The sequence below is a fragment of the Manacus candei genome, unplaced genomic scaffold (genome assembly GCF_025592945.1).
Source record: "Manacus candei isolate 608988 ecotype Guabito, Panama unplaced genomic scaffold, ASM2559294v1 h1tg000005l, whole genome shotgun sequence".
NCBI classification, from domain to species: Eukaryota; Metazoa; Chordata; class Aves; order Passeriformes; family Pipridae; genus Manacus; species Manacus candei.
Genome location: NW_026138053.1, coordinates 26,471,046 through 26,486,806, shown reverse-complemented (window position 1 = coordinate 26,486,806; position 15,761 = coordinate 26,471,046). Strand labels below are relative to the sequence as shown.

The following is a 15,761-nucleotide window of genomic DNA, read 5'->3' as shown; positions in this document are numbered from 1 at the left end:
ATGTAAGTGTCTCTATTTTTAAAACAAAAAGAAAACATTTGTCTGGTCAGCCTCTACTAATATCCCACCCATAAACCAGTAAGCTGAAATTCCACCCACTTTAATCATAAGTTTACAGGCTTACGGGTGGAATAACAATAGAAATGACAAGATTAAGATTTTCTGTTTGCTTTAAAAACATGAAAATTCTACCCATTTTTATCGGCAGGATTTCAGAAGCTGCCACAATAAGAGCACTGGAACAGGCTCTCCAGGGAAGCGGTCACAGCCTCAAGCCTGCCAGAGTTTAAGGAGCATTTGGAAAATGCTCTCAGGAACGGTGGGACTGTGGGGGTGTCCTGTGCAGGGCCAGGAGCTGGACGTGATAATCTTGGTGGGTGTCTTCCAACTTAGGATATTCTATGATTCTATGATTCCAGTAATAAATTAGCAACCTTTGAAGGGCTTTTTTTAACTCATCAAACACAACTGCCATTACCACCAGTATAGAAGTCTAGTACAACACCATCTGTGACCCAGAGGGCTCCTGTAACCCAGATAGTCCCCTGGATCACCAGGACAAAAACAAATACTGTAGATCAATTCACAGGCAAAGGATGCTGCTTCCCTGCCACATAAAGGAAAAGAGGAATTTAAACCACAACTTTGTTAGCACCCATCTATTCCTGAAACGGTCGAGGATGGCCTGGTGGAAGCCAACCTACAGAACAATTCAGGGATTCAGTCACTGTTTTCACTTAATTGGAATCTGTATTTCTTAACTTCTAACTCTTAAATAGAGTTCTTAAATTCTGTTCTACGCATCCTTGCACATCTCTAAAATGTTGCACCAGACTCCTTGCAAAATTTTACTTCAGGAAATCTTCAAACAACATTGGTGAAGTTGGTCCTTGGCAAGTAGGAACCCTTTTGTCGTCTGAGTCGCTCCGAATCAAGATTTACCACAACGTGTGTACAGGATGAACAGCTGCAGAAATCACATCATTTCTTCTATTTTAACACTTTTTTGCATGCAATCACTTAAATATGACAGCCATAATGGTACCTGTTTATGAAAGGTGACTGTAAATGAGGCTGGAAGCCCGCCTGACTGCAAACATATAGCATTTATCTCTATATATGTTCTAAGATCTGTTAACATCCCCATATATAGTCTGTTTCTGTGTGAAAATCTAAAAAGAAAGATATTCTTGCACAATTCAGATAAAATCACAGGCACTTGAAATGGTAAGCTGTAAAATGAATAAAATCAAATCCTTTTCAGACTGCACAATTATACCAAGAAGCTCACCAACACAGGAGGCTGTGAACACGAAAGCCATAAAGTTTTTCAAAACAAATTAAGACATTTTTAAGAGAAGACAGTCCATCAGCAGCTATTAAACACAACAGCCTCACTGGAACTGCCAGCCCAAAGATTTCCTAGAGTAATGACCACTGGAAGGGTTTACCAGCAGGACAACTCTGGAGTTACAGTTTTCCTATGAACCAGAAAGTGGCCCCAACATTAAAGCTACTGAGTTAGACACATCTCTAATCCAGCCAAGAATAACTGTTCTTACTCCATTCACAAAATTGAAGGTGACAAGATCCCAACCTGTTAATAAATTAGAGCTGAAGTAAACTAATACCAGTAATAGCCTTAATATTACTGAGTGCATATCACATCCCATACCACCTCCTCTGAACATCCAACAATAACAGAGCCTTAACAATGTTAGCTATTCCCCAAAATCCCTCTCTTAGATTCCAGTGTACCCTAAATGTGCTTGTGTACATTTATCACAAATATGTTGTACAGCACACACAGCAGCCAGTAGCACAGTGAGAGACATTTGCAAGTGCCTGTGAAATCCCTTTGCCTGTGAAATCCCTTTGCAGTTAGATGTTTGCTTATATAGAATTAAACACGGTCAGCAAGGATATAAATAATAATAATAATAATATTAATAAACCCTTTCTGGAGTACTATTGAATGTGTATCCAAAATGTAGTCCTGTTCCATCATCTGCTGAAGGATGGAAAAGCAGCATCCTGAAGGGTATCTTACCTTTTCCTGAATGAGAGGAAGGTTGGAAGGGTTTGGGCTCCACACCAACATGAAGGCCTCCAGAAAACTGACTGCAGGAATCAGTTATTCCTCCTTTCTCCCAAACACTCGATGCCACCACATACTGTATTTTTAGAGCAAGGTCCACCTTCCAGAGCACCAGAGCCCACACCAGAGCACCGTGGTACAACCGCAGAGCGGGGTCTGAGCGTGCACAGACACGGAGAGGTCCCTGCTGACAAACACCTCCCTCTCCTCCCCGCGCTCTGGCTACTTCCCCATCCCAGGCTTCCACCTTCCCCTTTCAGCTCTTATCTCTCCCAGCAGGGTCTCACCTCTGGTACAGCATCGATGCCTACGCGTCATCGCCTCCTCTCTGAGCACGTTCAGGGAGACAAGCCTCAAAAACCTCCCCTGCAGCAACGCTGCCCCCACCACAACCAGGGGAAACGGCCAACTAATAATGGACCGGTTGAGGGGCTGCCAGCTTCAGCAAATGTGGCTGGAATTGTATTTTTTTTTAATTTAGAAAGCTTCCAGTTGAGCACTGGGTCATCTTCTTTGACTCAACACCTGGACTGCAACAGCACAAAGCCTGCACAGCACCCTGGGCACCCCAGGCTGTGCACAAAGATGTTCACCCAGGCCTTTCTTTGCTTGTCAACTAAATGAAGCTGAAAGTAAGTTTGCCCATGCGTGCAAGCAGCACCTAAGGCACTGCAGAAGCTCCTGGAGCACAGACAATCGATAGCAAGTACATTATGATCCCAAGGAGTTTACTAAAAACTTATTTAGTACGTTACTGTGTCCACTCATTGCATTTTCGTCCAATATTTGCAATACGCCGACTGCAGCAGATCTGCCCCATGTAAACAATCGCCCTAATCCACGCTGTTATATGGATCGTATTTACCCCAAGCTGAACGATCATTTCAACCTTTGTTAATCTGATTGCATAACAAACCACAGCAGCCTTAAATAACCAAGCTGCTCTCTCCAGCACGGGTTAGTTGAAATCAGTCATTTCAGCACCTCGCTTCTTTTAAAAAACAAAACAACCAAGATCATGGAGAAAGCAGAAGATAAAAGCACCTGGCGGATCATGGAGAAATAAGAAAATAAAAGCACCTGGTCACCGCTTTCACAGCCAACTCCTGTACACATCACAGCGTGCAGATGCCATGTAGTAACTTCACACCTGGTGTAGGCTGCGAGCACAAGGTAAAGCAAAATGTTTTCAACCACTGAACAATATTGTGCAATCGAAGCACATTCTGCTGGATCTTATTCACAGCTCCAGCGCAGGCTCGTAAGCAAACTATACAGCGTGGATTTTCAAAACAAGTAATTGCACGTATATAAACAAAGGCTGGAACTGACATGGCAGATCCTATAAAAGCTTATCTAGCTCATGACGTCACGCCCATAAATTACAACCTAAAGCACCAGTGCCAAACTGCTCCCACCCTCCCACCCCAAAATGATGGTGATTAATATCAAACCCTGCTCATCCGTGCCTGCGCCTCTTGGGAATAAACACACACAAAGTACCTCCCGAGACAGAGTAGTATTTAAAGAGTCTTCAGACAATGAGAAGATTTATAATTATTATTGCATTGCATCATCACAAAGCCTTAAACAAATCAAGCTGCCTCATCATACAACGCCTAAGATAATATAAGGTTCAACAACATCAAGCAGTATCGGTGCACTCCACTTGTACCAAATGGCAAACAGCCCCAGCCCCCCATGCACAGGGATCTCCAGAAACGAGGAGCCTTAGTGCTATTATCAAACAGCAAGTTAGAGAGGTAAAACCAAAACATACAGATTTCTTTCAACAGACTGAGGACCGGAATGTTTCCATTGAAATCCAACCAACCAGGGCATGGGGAACGTGAAGGGCAGGCAAATGGGAAACTGAATTCAGTATTTGTCAGTTTTAGTTCGCCGGTCCATGAGCAGGTTGGGAGAAATCATGGTGGTATCGAGAGCTAATATGAAACTACCTATTGATGACAGCCAGCTTTCCACAGCACGCAACAGAATTCCTCCTCGGGAATGAGAGGAGGCTGCCCATGGAGCCTGCCTCCCCGCAGAACTTGCAGACAAGATGGGCAGCAGCAAACGACTCTCTAACTACCACACTCCTGAACACCTCTGTAAGGGAAAGCAAGCCAAGTATCTCTGCTCCAGGCATAAATATCTGCTCCTCCGAGGCCGCAGCTACCCACAAATAATTGCTAATTATCCCAGTGCCCCTCCGATCCGCCTGCGCCAGGGAACTACCCACACAGCAGGCCCTGCACCAGGGAAGAGAGAGGCTCCAGCGAGCCTGTCCACGCCAGCTGGGTCTGTGCCGTCTCCATCACGCTCTGCCCGCACCGAATTCACCATTTCTGCGCGGTGTTACCGATCTGACATCACGCCAGTGCAAGCACAGCCTGACATCTACAGTTAACTCAGTGATGGTGTAAGTGCCGCCCGGCTCGCAGGCGTTCCGTGCGGCAGTACGCGGCTGCTGAACATCGAGAGAGAAGGCAGATATATATAGCTGTAGATACAGACAGCTATAGAGATCCATATAGAACGCCTGGCACGGAGCGGCCCGCAGGGACCAGCCCGCTCCCCGCAGCAGAGCCCCCCGCCCCGGGGGCTCCGGCCCGGGGGCTCCGCCGCCCCCGCAGCCATTCCCCGGCGAACCCGCTCCGCGCACAAAGCCCGGCGGGCCATGAATAAAACATCGCCCCGAGGAGGCGGCGGGGCGGGGGGTGGTGGGCATTCGGAGAAATTGGGGAAAGAATGGAAAGGCTGCGCGGGGACGCGGCGGCGGGAACGGCCCCGCGGGGTGGGGCGGGGGAGGCTCCCCCCGGACCCCGACCCGACCCGACCCGCCCGGCCCCGGGGCTCTCACCTCGCTCGGAGCGGCTCCCCCGGGCTGGCGCGGGCGGGAGGCGCGGGGCACCGGCGGCTCCAACTCGGTGTGCGGCGGCGGCGGGCGCGGAGCGGCCTCTCCGGGGAGCGGGGCGGGCCGGGGCGGGCCCGGGGCGGGCCGGGGCGGGGGCGCGCCCGGCCGTCACCGCGGAGGAGGAGCCGCCGCCCGGACGAGCCCCGCGGGGCGCGGGGGCAGCTCCGGCATCCCGCATCCCGCGTCCCGCGTCCCGCGTGGGGACCCCGCGGCTCCCGCGGCACCGCAGGGAAGCGGCGCGCTGAGGTGGGAGAGCGCCAGGCGTCCAGGGGAGGTCAGAGATGCTCAGATAGAGAACCGCAGAATCGTCAGGGACCTCCTGGAGATCGTCCGGTCCGACCTCACCGCCAAGGCAGGGTCACTTGGAGCAGGTGACACAGGGACGCGTCCAGATGGGTTTGGGATGTCTTCAGAGAGGTAGACTTCACGCCCTCCCTGGGCAGCTGTTCCAGTGCTCTTCCACCTTCATGGAAAGAAGTTCTTCCCCATGGAAGCAAAAGGGCAGGCGCTGATCTCGTCGCTCTCATGACCAGTCACAGGACTCGAGTAAACAGCAAGAAGCTGTGTCAGGAGAGGTTTGGGTTGCACATCAGGAAAAGGTTCTTCCCCCAGAGGCTGGTTGGCACTGAACAGACTCCCCAGGGCAGTGGGTGCGGCCCCAAGACTGCCAGAGTTCAAGGACTGTTTGGACAACGCTCTGAGGGACAGGGTGGGATTATTGAGGTGTCCTGCGCATGGCTAAGATGATCCTTGTGGGTCCCTTCCAACTCAGCATGTTCTATGTTTCTGTGTTGAGATGGAATTTGTTGTGTTTCAGTTTAAGGCCATTGCTCCTTGTCCTGTCGCTGGGCACCACGGAAAAGAGTCTGGCACTGTCCTCTTGGCACCCGCCTGTGAGATATTTATATGCATCTCAAACGCAGACCCCCATGCCTTTGGTGTCCTTCTCCAACTCAGCAAGGGGACAGTGGAGTGCTTCTGTGCCTTGTTATGGAAGCTGTTTTCTCAGGAAAGTAGTGCCTGTCAGTTTTATGGCACCATGCACACAGATTTTCACTGGCAAAACCATATTTTTCTGTTCACGGAGGCAGAGTTTTTAATGAGAATTACTTGACTGAAAAACTGGAGATGGAGGTGAAGCTTCTTTGAAGATTGGCTTGTAAAAGCTATCACAGACTGCTCCCACCAGGAAGTGCTATCATGTGAACTAGAAAGACTCCAGCAAGCCTACATCCTTTTCCTCACTTACAGTTTTAGTATTGTCCAATAATCCGGGCAGATATGTTTTCGTCTAAGGACCTTTTTCCTTCACCATGATGAAAACGTTGAAATAAAGAACAGTTTGTTTGCCAGATCATTGGCAAGATTCTATTTGAAGTCATTTCTGTCTTCGAGTTTCTAGCAGTTAATTATTTGTGGCTGCATTGGAAATCACTACCAGAAAGGTGCACATAAACAACATCGAGACATTCCAAAAGAGGGAATATTTTCAACTCTAGGTTGACAACTATGAAGTTGACCAGTTTTGGTTTTTCTCTGCAAAGAGCCCGATGCTGTTTCCAAAGACACATGGTGCTTTCACAGTGAAAAATGTATGATTGCTATGCCTCTATAAATTGTTCTTCCAATAAAAGTGACCATAAAAGAACAGCGTGAAGCAAACATATTTTGTTTAGCCTCCACAAGCAAACCTCCCTGATGTTTTTCTTGTGATGTGTGCAGCTAGTTAACATGCATAATAATTATTTATACATAAATCTATTTCCTTATGCACAAATTTACTGATCAAGCCTTTGCCTACCACTCTCATGTAGTCAAAGAGATGTCTAAAAGCAGAAAATAGCTATTTCACTGATTTCTCATGTTTGTTTTACTCATTTTTGAGACGAGACAGTGCAGAGTTATTTTTAGAAGCTGAAGAATTATAAACAGAGTAAACAATTTCTGATATCTAGAACATACTTGATACTAAGCGTAGCTCACATCAGCTGTGCCTGTTGCTCTGTCCCTGCCTAGTGGTGCCTGAACTGAGTATTAATTCATTAACCCAAGAATAAATTATGGGTTTAGTATGAAAACCAAAGGCTGGGGGTTGTTCCTGCAAAAGGAGGACAGATTTCATCCTGACTTTTTGTACAGCAGAAATCAACTTTCTCAATTCAGTTCTGCTGCTGTTGTGGGAATAAATTGACTTGGATCTGAGGGAGCAACGGACTAAAGAGTAGCCAGCAACAAATATTTAACATTTGCAAAGACAAAATTGTTATTGTTGTTGTTGCTGTTGTTGTTATCGTAAGAAAAAGAAAGAAACACACGAGCCCCTCAAAATTCTTGGAAAGGAGAAGGATGAGGTTAGAAATGAGTGTGGAAGGTCAGCGGCTGCACCTGGTTGTCTTCTTTTGAAAGAAGCTCCACCTCTGTGCCAAATGCTGCCACACTACAATTTTTTGTTGGCTTTATCTATGCGTTGTTTCTGTTCTGATGAAGCCCTTTGATTGCAGCATGCTTTTTGCCCAGGCTGATGTATATTATTTCCAATGCAATCGTAGTGGGAATATGGACTTGTTTCTCACTTTTGTACTCACTTCACACTGTCAGAGTGCCCTGACATTCACAGAGGAGCATTTTCACTAAATAACACTAACTACACAGGCAGAGGTAAAAGTGTTACTGATGGTGCATGTGTAGAACAAGCCTTGAGGATGCAAAATGCAAACAGGAATGCTGGAAAGAGCAAACCTCTTAAGAGAGCAGTTAAAACAGTGGTGGAGAAACACCAGTTTGGCCTCTTTAAGAAGAAAAAAGTTATTTGGCTTTCATCCCACTGCTGCAGTGAAATCAATGTCTGTGCATGCGTGCCACACATGTTGCCTATGTTATGATAATACAGCAATGCTAACAGGACTCTGTCTGCCTTCTTTTCTCCTAAAAATGGGAATGCAATTCACTTGTCTATGCCAAAGGTATACATGTTGTACCTGTGTGCTAGTTGTTCTGGGTAAAAAATAGACCATTACTTCAGTCAGGTAGTTGTTAGCAGCACAACTGTCTGTGTTTCAAGATGAAAACTGTTGCAAATGCCTAAGTTACCCTGTTTTATTTTCTGAAAGACACCAGTGATCTCCTGATACTTCAGTGAAGCTCTTCACTTCAGAAATGGGAGAAATGGGAGCAGTTATATCTCAACTTATATATAAATAGGTGAAATTGCTGCACATTTATCCCAAAGAACAGGAATTCAGAAGGAAAACTAAAAATTAAGTATTCTGATTAATTGGCGTCACCTTGATCCTGGCAGAGAGATGCTAATGTAAACCTCACAATGACTAATTCATTTTCCCTCTAAGAACTGTAGTCCCAAAACATTGAACTATTTCCTAACTGTGCTGATATTCAAAGATCTTTGTAAACCTTTGTAAGATCCTGAGGGCTGGAAGATACGGTCACTGTGAAAGGACTCTGACTGCCAGGGTGATGAAGCCATTCCTCCATCCCCCAGCACTGGAGGAGAATCAGAGTCAGGCTTACGAGGACCACACAGCTGGTGCTGCTGGATAACAAAGAGAGGGCCCAAGCTCTGCAAATGCAGTGTCTTCACATGGATTTTCCATGTCCTGTAAAATTTGAAATGTCAGGTACCAAAAATTTTTACAAGATGCCAAACTTGCTGAGGTGGGTTTGATGCTGCAAACCAACAAGCTGCTCTTTGAGCTGCTCTGCTGCTTGACAAGCGACACAGGAACAGACAGTGTGAACTTCCCAGCTCCTTTTTAATGGTGCATTAACATCAAAGACTAGCTTTACATATTTAAATGACTACAAATTTGTGGATGTTTGTTTTGCACAGTCTGGCCCTGCTTGTTGCATTCACTCTCGTTATTAAAATGGAAATGGGTGTCAATCTGCAAGAAAGAAAAACTTGGACTGCAAATTCTGGGTATATCAGAGAATGCATTTTAACCAATAAATAATTGTGACTCCCTCAAAGGCAGGGAGGCCCTGCAGAGAGACCTCGACAGATCAGAGGACTGGGCAATCACCAACCACATGAAGTCCAGCAAGGGGAAGTGGCCACATTCTGCACATGGGATGTGTGGACAGACTGGGGGTGAGAGGCTGGAAGGCAGGGCTGGGAAAGGGCCCTGGGGGTCCTGGTGGGTGCCCAGCTGGCCCTGAGTCAGCAGTGCCCTGGCAGCCAGGAGGGCCAACCCCGTCCTGGGGGCATCAGAGAGGGGATTGTCCTGCTCTGCTCTGCCCTGGGGCAGCCTCACCTCAACATTGGGGCAGTTTGGGGGAACATAATGGAAGAAAGGGATTGAGCCACTGGAGGGTGTCCAAAGGAGGGACAGGGAGATGGGGAAGAGCCTTGTTTTGAAGCCGTGTGAGGACACTGAGGGCACTTAGTGTGTTCAGCTGAAGGAGACTGAGGGGAGACCTCAGTGCAGTTCCACCTGCCTGGGCAGGGGCAGAGGAGGGGCAGGGACTGAGCTCTGCTCTGGGGGGACCAGGGACAGCACCCAGGGAAGGGCTGGAGCTGTGTCAGGGCAGGCTCAGGTTGGATCTCAGCAAAAGGTTCTTCCCCCAGAGGGTGGTTGGGCACTGCCCAGGCTCCCCAGGGCAGTGGGCACAGCCCCAAGGCTGCCAGAGCTCCAGGAGGGTTTGGCTGATCCTCTGGGGCACAGGGGGTGACTCTTGGGGATGGGCCTGTGCAGGGCTAAGAGCTGGACTCAATGATCTTTGTGGGTCCCTTCAACTCAGCGTATTCTGGGATTCTGTGATCTCATAAATAATACCCTTAGCAGCATGAACTGCTCTCATTCACCTCACCCAGCAGAACACCTGTTCAGAGGGCAAAAAGGAGTCTGAAGTATTGAAAAAGAGTCAAAGATTAATCTGCATCAGTTACAGCTGCATAATTCTCCAGAACTTTCTTTTTCACATTTTCATCATCACAGAACATTAAAGTCCTGGGACAGAAAGCTGTAAGAAAGAAAAGAAAAGAGAAACCTATAGATACACATGGAAATTTTCAGATAATCTTCAATTCTATGTGCAAGGTTTGTTTATTTACAGATTCAATTATTCTCTTTATACCTGAGCTTGCAATTAGGCAAGATAAGACAAAATAGGTAGATAAGCTCTCGGATAAACCACCCACATTTTGGATGCCGTATAAACAAGAACAAAAGATCTGTGTCAGAGCATCCAATTCTGAGGTCCTAATTCCAGATTAACAGTTTAGCAAAGCTGTCTATTAATTTCAGGGAAAGGCAGAGAGAGGAAAGAATAAGCAGGAACTTTAGTTTTCAGTTGTTCAATATTTGGATGCAGCATGGATACTTCTAAAGTTAATACATTGGGGGGTTTATCCTAAATTATGTTATGTTCTGGGACTGGAGTCACAGGCTCTGTGCCTGTACAATAATAAGATTAGTCAACCAAGATCATAGAATCACAGAATCATAGAATACCCTGAGTTGGAAGGGACCCACAAGGATCAACAAATCCAGCCCCTGACCCTGCACACAGGATCAACTTTGATTTGTGTGTTTGGAGGCCCAGTTTGTCAGAAATCCCCATCCTTTGCTATGCTACTTCTCTAAATAGGCAATATATGGTCTGAAAACCCAGGAAATTAGTGGTAAGTGAGGACTGGGTACTATGGTCCCATTCAGGACACCAGCAAATGATCCCTCTTACTTTGGTTGTGCAGAATTGCATCCAAAGCACATGCTGAGTTGTGCTCATTACCGACTTAGCACCAAAAAAGCCAAGAACATTTTCTTCTAGCCTACACATTTGTTTCTCAGTACCACATAGGCAAGCACGACTTTCTCTTTAAGCCTCTTAAGCTTTAACACAGCTCATTTTGACACTAAATTATACAGAGAACACTTATGTGAGCAGCTCTACCTCCTCTGGAGAGGTGGGCATCTCCTGGTGGGAGCACTGAGGGACACTGCTCACTAGTGATTTTTTCTCCTAGCACAGGTGTTTGCAAAGCACAGACCCACTTCCACTCCTGACCTCCATCAGGAGTATACAAAGTACTAAGTTAGAGCCCAGTTTTAGGTTAGAAATTTAAGTTAGAGAAAGGGCACTTGTCTGACCCAGAGACCCTCCATACACCAATATTTTGGGACCTGCACTGCCACTCATATGGGCTCCTGATGACCACAAACCACATCCATTGGGATGTGCTACTGTGGCAAATGCCCATGAGGAATCTGCCGAGGCCTGGGATCAGATGGGAAGGGTTACTGGGGAGCAATCCTTCATATAGGGTACTTTGTGTAGGATTTTGCTGTCTGGGTATTTGGGAAAGGGTTGGGTTAGTGTGATGGGAGATAGTAGTGGCTGTGTAGTGGTTCCTTGGCAGGATGGCCAGAATACAATAAGAGTAGTTTAGTTGTGATAAGATCTCAACTGCTGATGTTGAATACTGAGATGACTACATTAGGAGATAAACATTGTTAAACCGTATGTAAATCAGTCCTTCAGGGGCCCATAAAAATACTGCTTGCAAGAACATAAAGCAAAAACTAGTGACTATAACAGTAATGAAGAATTTGGGCATTTTTAATGTGTTTTATGCAAACACAGAAAAAACCAAAAGCAAACCACAAAACAACAAACAACATTGCAAGTTCATAACTAGTTGAAGAATGGCTTCGAACAGTAAAACTGGAATGGGTGAAGTCATCATTTCTGCTCTACCCAAGCCATTTATCAGCATCTCAGTAAGGAACTGTGCACCATGTGCAAAGTTAAACCTGTACACAGTTTTTATTAGATCAAGTCTCAGGTCTCAACATCTCAGACAAGCAAACAGGGGGTTCAGTAACTACCCTAAAGCCCAGAGCAGGCCTGTGAAACAAAGCTACAAGCCATGGCTAACAGGCCATGTTCTAACTGCTGGCACAACTTCCTCCTTTTCAGGCACTGGAAGTGGGCATTAAAGAGAAACACATAGATGGATTTTCCTGCATCACTTTTCATACCAGAAAGGAGAACAAGCTAACTTGAGAATCCTGCTGTCCATATGGAATTGAAGGTCTATTTCCTTATGCACCATTGTGTGTTATTCCCTTTTAATTTCCAAGCTGAGGAAATAAAGAAAAAATACTCTTGTCATTATGCTGCTATTATGGCAAAGAATTTAATTGCATTCAAATCAAGGCAAAGTTATGATTCCCTTAGAAATTGTAACTTGGTCCAAAACACTAAGCTCTTCTGGAGCGATGGCTGCTACGCACCTTTACAGAAAATATTAAGTTGACAGAAAGTGTGTATTATGGTCCATAAGGGAACTATTACATGGAATTTCACAACTTGTAAGGATATGTGATTAATCACAAATGCATTTTTATTGTAGCTTTTATATGTAGGTTATGATACAGAGCTGTAGGGTAGGATTTGCCTGCCTTATCCGAGGCATCTCAGAATTAAATGTCCGTGCTACAGCTAATCCTCCATGGATCCTTTTAAAGTCAAATAAAGGCAAGTAAGGACCTCCAAAGGCTGATTTATCTCGAGATGAAGTGAATGACCTTCTAGAGGCTTGTGCTCTGCTGGGATAACTGGCACCAGCACAGGCACCTACGTCGTGATGTCTAACCCATGTGAGGTGAATCCACCCTTGGGGGCAATTCAAGTGTTTAGGAAGACAGTAATTCCATCATCACTTTGGAGAGTTTTCTCTCAATAAACCTGTCAAAAGTTTTGCCTTTCTTGCTCTCCCACTTTTTTAATGTCTATTTGTCCTTCTTCCTCCTTGCCATTTTCAACTGAGAAATTTGTGGAAATGCCACCTCTTTCTGAAACAAAAAAAAAGTGGTTTCAGTTCATTATCAAAACTCCCTCTCTCCCTAGGCTGTTCAAAAGATTCTTGGAGCAAGAAGAAAAAAAATTAGTAGAAAGAAGGATGTGCCTTAAAAAAAGGCAGAGAGGGTATTGCCAGCAGTTTTGTCTTAATCGTCTCTGTAGCTTAGAGGCAGAGAGAGGGATTGGGATGGCAATAGGATGCATTGAAAGGTAGGTATCTGAGACCACACTTTGGAAAAATCTACATGAAAGTCATAATAGACACTTATCATGATTAAAAGTTGCCAATTGCTTAGGAGTTCACTCTAGATAAGTTTAGTTGGTTTGAGGCCAAATCAGAATTAGCGTTTCCATTGAACTGTGTTAAATACGACACATGGTTTGGATGTTATTTATGCATGTTTAAGCAGAATGAAAAAATGGATTGTCCATCATAATGTCTGGACAATGGGTACTATTATGGACCTAGAAATTCAGATTCAATGTCCAGCTCAAAAATTTATACGTCCCAGTGAGAGGCTGTGGAGAGGCTGTTTGGTCAAAAATGGCATGAAAGCATTCTGGCCACGCTCAAACCAGTGAAGGGCAGTAGCAAAATGTAGTTCTGTGTTATTTGTTCTCACAAAATTCAACTATATTTCTTTGTTCTTTGAAGTCCAAAGACCTCTGTGAAGTGAGGTCTTCTAATCAGCTTCTTCCATTGCTGAACAACAAAGAGAGGTGAGGGGAAAGCCAAGATAGGTCCATAGGATGATGTGGGAAAGGCTGAATGTCTTGCCAGCCCTCCCTGAGTCTGTTTTGCAATAACCTCTCTGAAGGACTATGCAGAAAATCTCCTGGTGTCTTTATTCTTGTGCAAGATGCCAAATGGATCGAGTAGGGTGCCCATCTCCTGTCTTCCCCATCACAAAACAAGTCCAAATTTGGACCTCTGAAAGGAGGAGAGATGCAAGTCTGCATGTGGGTCAAATTGTGCTTTTCATGGCAAAAAGATAGTGGATCCCCAGAAGAATGTCTGTCACCAGTGGACATGGGGAATGGAAGGGAATCTGACTAGAAAAAAGAGAGAGGGTCATTTCTTCTGCAGTCTGAGCCTGTGGCAATCCATGTTAATTGTAGTTTTACAAAACCAACTGAGGGTCACTAACAGCTTCCCTAAACTGCTGAGCCACAGCAGAGGCAGGAGTTGGGCACATGACTATGTATTAATACATAGTCACCTTGACTTGGGTGATCAAGCTAAGTATAGAGATAATGCATCCTTTCCTGAGTGGGGGTACAGGAGAAGAAAGGAAAGCTGCAACCTTTCTGCATCAGCTCCAACAACATCTGCAGCCTGCTGCTGGTGGGATAGGGTGCTCCAGGCTTCAAAAAATACGGAGGCATCTCCCCTAAGGTTACTATTGCCCTGGGAGTCTGAAGAAACCATAAGCCAAACTAAATATTAACCTACCTCCAAGGACTGCAGCAGTGTAATTTTTTACGTTATGCTACGCCTGAGACCATGCAAACATCTGTTACTGGGTTTGTTGTTTGTTTTGTATCTGTGTCTCTGTGTGTATGTGCTTTTGGAGAGGGAAAGAACTGCCAGTCTCTGAAGTTTACTGTGACTCAGAGGTCCAGGTGCGAAGCTAAAGAAAAGATGAATTGAATAAGATTGAAAGAAAACACTTTAAAGAGCCTTAAACAAGCCTCTGTTAATGTTCAGAGGTGGCACACTTCATCTGGTGTTTGAAAAACCTTGGTTTACATTGTCTGTGCAGTGTTAAAGGGAGATTTCCCAACTTTGTGCAACTGTAGTAAAGAAGTACAAAGTGTTGTTTCCTCCCTTTGTTGCCGTGGTGTTATGCTTGTCCCCATGGCTGTTGGCCTTTCAAAGGTGTGGAGCAAACCTGAACCTCTATCTCATGCTATTCATGACTCCTGCTCTTGGCCAGAAAGGGGAAGACAGTTCTCAATACCCAATGTCTGTCCAGCAAAGCCCTTCAAAGATGGAAGGACACTGGTGTTGTGTGGTCTGAATGGATGTCACACTGTCTCCAAATGTCTCCTTTAGGCTGACCTACTCCACGTCAAGCTTTGAGGTGTCTGGATGAGCAGGACTTGGTATTTCATTAGTTCATTTAATGTGCTGAAAGTGGAGGAAAAAGCCTGACCCGTTTGTACACTTTAGCAGACACCACTGCTTGTGGCTTCAGCCGTAGGTGGAGCAGTTAAGTGAATGAAAAAACAGAGTAGCTAAGAGACTGAGCACATCCCAGTTATCAAGAAGCAGAGGATAAGTGCTTTTCTGCTTTTATTTCAATGAGGACCAAATCAGGCTCTTAAATGACCTAATACACATCCCAATAATTGGGGAACGAGAAGACTCGACTCATCTCCGTAGCCACCCGTGCTCCTGTACTTCCTTTCAGAAAATAGCTGCCTCCATTAATCTTACTCCATTTAACTGGATTGAGTGCTATCTATATTTTCTGCACTGTGACCAGAAGGGAGAATGAATGCTATACACAGTCTCATACATTTATGTGTACAACTAAAAACGTACTGGAGGAGGTTCACCCTTGCCCAACTCCGTGGTGTTGGACGGGGAGAAATTTAGCCAGGTAAGTTCTGAGACTGCGTGGGAACACACCAAAGGCTCTGTTTCTATGGTTCAAAATAGTCTTAGGGCTTCTTCAAACGTGACTAAGCATTTCCAAAATAAAAGGAGCCTGCTCTTCGCTCGGTGTGCTGAAGTCGACACCAGGCCCCAATGTCGAGTTGAGCCACTCGCTTTCTGGTGAAACAGGAATAAATACTTCTCAGCTCCTCACCCCAATGGTGCAAAGTTTTATTTGGCTGTATTTGAAGAGCGCTTTGAAGGTACAAATCCCAAGCATCACGATTTGTTTCAACATGCATGTCCTGCTAGTAAAG

At 45.5% G+C, this 15,761-nt stretch overlaps 1 protein-coding gene across 1 annotated transcript in view; it reads right to left on the bottom strand.

Annotated features, from left to right (window-relative positions):
* CUNH1orf21 (chromosome unknown C1orf21 homolog) overlaps nucleotides 1–5,112 on the bottom strand; it is a 113,466-nt gene extending 108,354 nt beyond the window's left edge. Inside the window, exon 1 of the mRNA XM_051794703.1 lies at nucleotides 4,965–5,112. The gene's annotated coding sequence lies outside the window, so the exon portion shown is untranslated. The remainder of the gene's footprint in view (nucleotides 1–4,964) is intronic.
* Between the last annotated feature and the right edge of the window lie 10,649 nt (nucleotides 5,113–15,761).